The sequence below is a fragment of the Bombina bombina genome, chromosome 1 (genome assembly GCF_027579735.1).
Source record: "Bombina bombina isolate aBomBom1 chromosome 1, aBomBom1.pri, whole genome shotgun sequence".
NCBI classification, from domain to species: Eukaryota; Metazoa; Chordata; class Amphibia; order Anura; family Bombinatoridae; genus Bombina; species Bombina bombina.
The window spans coordinates 1347084645-1347090644 of NC_069499.1; the positions used below are offsets into that span (position 1 = coordinate 1347084645).

At 35.9% G+C, this 6000-nt stretch overlaps 1 pseudogene; it reads right to left on the reverse strand.

Annotated features, from left to right (window-relative positions):
* Nucleotides 1-1613: 1613 nt before the first annotated feature.
* Nucleotides 1614-4716, reverse strand: LOC128664764 (small nuclear ribonucleoprotein E-like; annotated as a pseudogene).
* Between the last annotated feature and the right edge of the window lie 1284 nt (nucleotides 4717-6000).

Genomic DNA, 6000 nt, shown 5'->3' on the forward strand with positions numbered 1-6000 from the left:
GCCTGCAAAAGAGCTAATTGCCCTTTAAAGGGCAATGCCAATCCAAATGCCCTTTTCAGGGCAATGGGGAGCTTAGTTTTTTTTAGATAGTATTTTATTTGGTGGGTTGGTTGTGTGGGTGGTGGGTTTTACTGTTGGGGGGTTGTTTGTATTTTTTTTTACAGGTAAAAGAGCTTATTACTTTGGGGCAATGCCCCGCAAAAGGCCCTTTTAAGGGCTATTGCTAGTTTAGTTTAGGCTAGGGTTTTTTTTTATTTTGGGGGGCTTTTTTATTTTAATAGGGCTAATAGATTAGGTGTAATTAGTTTAAATATCTGTAATTTGTTTATTATTTTCTGTAATTTAGTGTTTTGTTTTTTTGTACTTTAGCTAATTTAATTTAATTTAGTTAATTGTATTTAATTTAGTTAATTTATTTCATTATAGTGTAGTGTTAGGTGTTATTGTAACTTAGGTTAGGTTTTATTTTACAGGTACTTTTGTATTTATTTTAGCTAGGTAGTTATTAAATAGTTAATAACTATTTAATAACTATTCTACCTAGTTAAAATAAATATAAACTTGCCTGTAAAATAAAAATAAACCCTAAGATAGCTACAATGTAACTATTAGTTATATTGTAGCTAGCTTAGGGTTTATTTTACAGGTAAGTATTTAGTTTTAAATAGGAATAATTTATTTAATGATAGGAATATTTATTTAGATTTATTGTAATTATATTTAAGTTAGGGGGTGTTAGGGTTAGACTTAGGTTTAGGGGTTAATAACTTTAATATAGTGGCGGCGACCTTGGGGGCAGCAGATTAGGGGTTAATAAATGTAGGTAGGTTGTAGCGACATTGGGGGCGGCAGATTAGGGGTTAATACATATAATGTAGGTGTCGGCGACGTTGGGGGCAGCAGATTAGGGGTTAATAAATGTTGGTAGGTTACGGCGACATTGGGGGCGGCAGATTAGGGGTTAATAATATAATGCAGGTGTTGGCGATATCGGGGGCGGCAGATTAGGGGTTAATAAGTGTAAGATTAGGGGTGTTTAGACTCGGGGTTCATGTTAGGGTGTTAGGTGTAGACATACATTTTATTTCCCAATAGGTATCAATGGGGCTACGTTAAGGAGTTTTACCCTGCTTTTTTGCAGGTGTTAGACTTTTTTTTCAGCCGGCTCTCCCCGTTGATTACTATGGGGAAATCGTGCACGAGCACGTACGACCAGCTCACCGCTGACTTAAGCAGCGCTGGTATTGGAGTGCGGTAAGGAGCAAAATTTTGCTCAACGCTCACTTCTTGTCTTTTAACAACGGGTTTCTGAAAACTCGTAATACCAGCGCTGCAGGTAAGTGAGCGGTGAGGGAAAACTGCTCGTTAGCACTGCACAGCCTCTAACGCAAAACTCGTAATCTAGACCATTAAGGGAAAAACTATTTTTTTTTAATCAAAAACAAGATATTTATTGAAAGCTACCAAAAGTTCTTAATAGCACAACACAATTAACAGTGCATATTATAAGAGATCTCTTAAAACAAAATTGCTCTTGAACATTCACATAGTATAAACCCCCCCCCCCCAGAACACTCAGACTGATGAGGTTTTTTACACAACAACCAATGAGCTTAATTTATGGCACTCTGAAGAAAAGTGATGTCTCCTTTTAACATGATGCGACCAAGAGGTTTACAATACTTGTTTTTATGTGAATTTCCTCTGCATCATCCAGTACTAAATTCATATATTCATCAAAACCAATGATGCAGCCTTCTATACGCGTGTTCACTTGCTCATATAGTCACACCTGGATTTGTGATCTATTCAGGAGATATCTGAAAATGAGGTTGATGGGCTGCACCATCACTTTCTGTACTTTCTGGCTTTGCGCGCTGCAGTACACCTTGTCTGCTGCCTTCTATGAGCGATCAGAAGGGGAATTTTTTTACAGTATCCTGTCCCTTTAAAGGGACAGTTTTCTCAAAAACTGAGTTTACCTGCTTGAGTGTATTAAATTGTTTACAACCATTTCTATTACCCTTATATTGGCATTTGAAATAGTTGATTTAGCCTGTAGTATCCCCACATATCCTGAAAGTTTCTGGCCAGCAGAAAAAAAATACACTCCCAGTGGGGAATAGAAGAGATAAGGTAATACAATGTTAATTTTCCATTGTTCTCTCTAAGTATTGGTGATTGGTTTACAGACAATATAAGATAAAGAAGTAGGTATATGTACACAATGTGATAAAGTAATGAGATATGATTATACCTACAAGCTCAACCCATTTTATTAGGCTTCAAAACACATAATCAGCTAATTTATATACAGAAAAAAACCTTAAAGGGACAGTATACACTAAAATTGTTATTGTTTAAAAAGATAGATAATGCCTTTCCTATCCATTCCCCAGCTTTGCCCAACAACATTGTTATATTAATATACTTTAAAACATTTAAACCTCTAAATTTCTGCCTGTTTCTAAGCCACTAAAGACAGCCTCTTATCAGGTTTTTTTATTTTCACAACAGGAGACTGCTAGTTCACGTGGGCCATATAGATAACATTGTGTTCATGCCCGAGGAGTGATTTAAGATTTAGCACAGCTCAGTACTAAATGCAACTCAATAGATTTTAAATAGTCACAGTCATGTGATCAGGGGACTGTCAGAAGATACTACAAGGTGACAGAGGTAAAAAGTATATAAATATAACTGTGGTTATACAAAAACTGGGGAATGGGTAATAAAGGTATTATCTATCTTTTAAAACAAAAACAATTCTATTGTAGACTGTCCCTTTAAAAAGCAAATCGCGTGGAACAATATCTTCAATTTGGCCTCTAGAGGTCTCCTGAGTGCAGACCACAAGGAGAATTCCCTAAAAACTATATTCAGATGGTACTTGACCCCCTGCGAACATCACATATAGCCCAAAACAAATCCAGGTTATGCTACAGGGGTTGTAAAGAAATAGGTACATGTAAACATATGTGGTGGGAATGCGGGGAAACACAAAACATTTGGAGATTACTTTCCTCTATGCTTAGCTACCTGCTAGATGATCACATACAACTTACTATTACACAAGCTCTACTTCATGAATATATTCAGAGGTACAATAGACCCATTAATGCTTTTGTTAGAATTGTGTGTACGGTAACAAGATCGTGTATAGCAAAATACTGGTAGGTTGGTGCTCCCCCATGGTTGGAAATTAAAAATAAAATCCATCACATATACAATATGTATGAGGCAGCATCCTGGTCTCTTGGTACGAAGGAAGCCAACAAGGAAGTGTGGTATTACTGGAACCTTAGAAATGGGTCTTATCACTTTGGATAAATGGGTCTCCGGTGGATATCGGATTTAAAGCTCTAATGGTTTTGAGGGCGGTTAGTGGGCTCCCGAACCGACAAGCTTATCGACTCTTAAAGTAAAGCTAGTCTTGGACATCCAGTTTATGTTTGATTCTGACAGTTATTCTTTATATTTTTTTTTAAACTTATTTTCCAAGTCCCCCCCCAATGGTATATTTGTACAGTACAAAGTCATTCTCTCCCAGAACTGTATCTACACACTTGTAGCTAAGTTGGTCCAACGCAGGGAGATGATCGCAAGAGTCAAATACTGTACAGGGAGTGCAGAATTATTAGGCAAATTAGTATTTTGACCACATCATCCTCTTTATGCATGTTGTCTTACTTCAAGCTGTATAGGCTCGAAAGCCTACTACCAATTAAGCATATTAGGTGATGTGCATCTCTGTAATGAGAAGGGGTGTGGTCTAATGACATCAACACCCTATATCAGGTGTGCATAATTATTAGGCAACTTCCTTTCCTTTGGCAAAATGGGTCAAAAGAAGGACTTGACAGGCTCAGAAAAGTCAAAAATAGTGAGATATCTTGCAGAGGGATGCAGCACTCTTAAAATTGCAAAGCTTCTGAAGCGTGATCATCGAACAATCAAGCGTTTCATTCAAAATAGTCAACAGGGTCGCAAGAAGCGTGTGGAAAAACCAAGGCGCAAAATAACTGCCCATGAACTGAGAAAAGTCAAGCGTGCAGCTGCCAAGATGCCACTTGCCACCAGTTTGGCCATATTTCAGAGCTGCAACATCACTGGAGTGCCCAAAAGCACAAGGTGTGCAATACTCAGAGACATGGCCAAGGTAAGAAAGGCTGAAAGACGACCACCACTGAACAAGACACACAAGCTGAAACGTCAAGACTGGGCCAAGAAATATCTCAAGACTGATTTTTCTAAGGTTTTATGGACTGATGAAATGAGAGTGAATCTTGATGGGCCAGATGGATGGGCCCGTGGCTGGATTGGTAAAGGGCAGAGAGCTCCAGTCCAACTCAGACGCCAGCAAGGTGGAGGTGGAGTACTGGTTTGGGCTGGTATCATCAAAGATGAGCTTGTGGGGCCTTTTCGGGTTGAGGATGGAGTCAAGCTCAAACAAACTAAAAACTACTTCCAAAACTATTCAGCTTTGATATTAATGAGTTTTTTGGGTTCATTGAGAACATGGTTGTTGTTCAATAATAAAATGAATCCTCAAAAATACAACTTGCCTAATAATTCTGCACTCCCTGTATGTATGTACAAGTTAAATGAGGTTTATTATGGACTCTTATGGGGTCTAATAAATAGATTGGATAACCAGCATTTTTCCTTAATTTAGGTACTGAGATGTCTAAATATATGTTGTAATACCTTGTGCATGTTAACGTGTATCTATTCATAAAAAATGACTTGATTTATTGTACTTTATCCAAAATGTGTCAATAAAAAACAATTTAAACTAAAAATCAAATCGCATACATTTTATCCTCTGCAGCTGGTAAAAAAAAATGGAAACACATTAAAGGACCAGTTAACACAGTCAACAAATGCTTGATAACAAGACAATACAAAAGCATTTACTCTGAATTTCAAATAAGTAGTACAATTTTTTCTAACAAATTTCAAAGTTATGTATATTCCACTCCCCCTGTACCATGTTGTAGAAATCAGCCAATCACAAATGCATATACGTATAGTCTATGAGTTCTTGCACATGCTCAGTAGGAGCTTGTGATTTAAAATGTGTAAATATAAAAAAATGTGTACATTTTTTTTAATGGAAGTAATGGAAGTAAATTGGAAAGTTTAAAATTACATGCTGTATCTGAATCATTAAAATTTTATTTTACCTGAGTGTCCCTTTAAGGGAAAAACTATGTTATAGTATACTGCCCCTTTAAGTCTAGACAAGAGGCTTATCCACTCAAACTATTTCTTTCTTCCTTAACTACTTACCTGCCCCTCTGTACAGTGGATTACTTTCCATATACAATATACCTTCCAAATGTGCAATTACTGAAAGTAAATATGGGATTATTGCATGTTTATTTGTCATCTAGATGTATCCTGGCTGCTTACTATATACATATAATAATATTATATATTAATATTACACTGAGAAAATAAATATTATGATGCAGCACAAATATCTAACATTGTTGTGAATATTATAAAGATAGTACTTAAAATGTATTCAGGTGATTAGTTTAATTATTTGGAGATTTGTAACATCACTAGAATGGTATCGGAGAGTAGGGTTGCACCGATACCATTTTTTTAAGACCAAGTACAAGTACCGATACTTTTTTCAAATACTCGCTGATACCAATTACTGATACATTTTTTTTAATGTTTCCCAAGCACAATACAGACTAATGATTTAAGATAGTTTATAATTATGAAGAACTGTAACTCAAAAGACATTATGAAATAATAAAACAGTTTTATTTGCTTGAAATTTCAAAGAACATGTTTATAAATAAAAATATTTCAATAAAATATATAAATAATAAAAATAATAATTAACAAATGTAAAATCACAATCAACCAAAAGTGCAATACAGTAAAAAATATAACAGTGCACTGTTAAATCATGGAGAACAACACTAGATAGCTAGATTACATTTGACTGGTAAGCTTTACCAATGCTCTCATTACATGTCC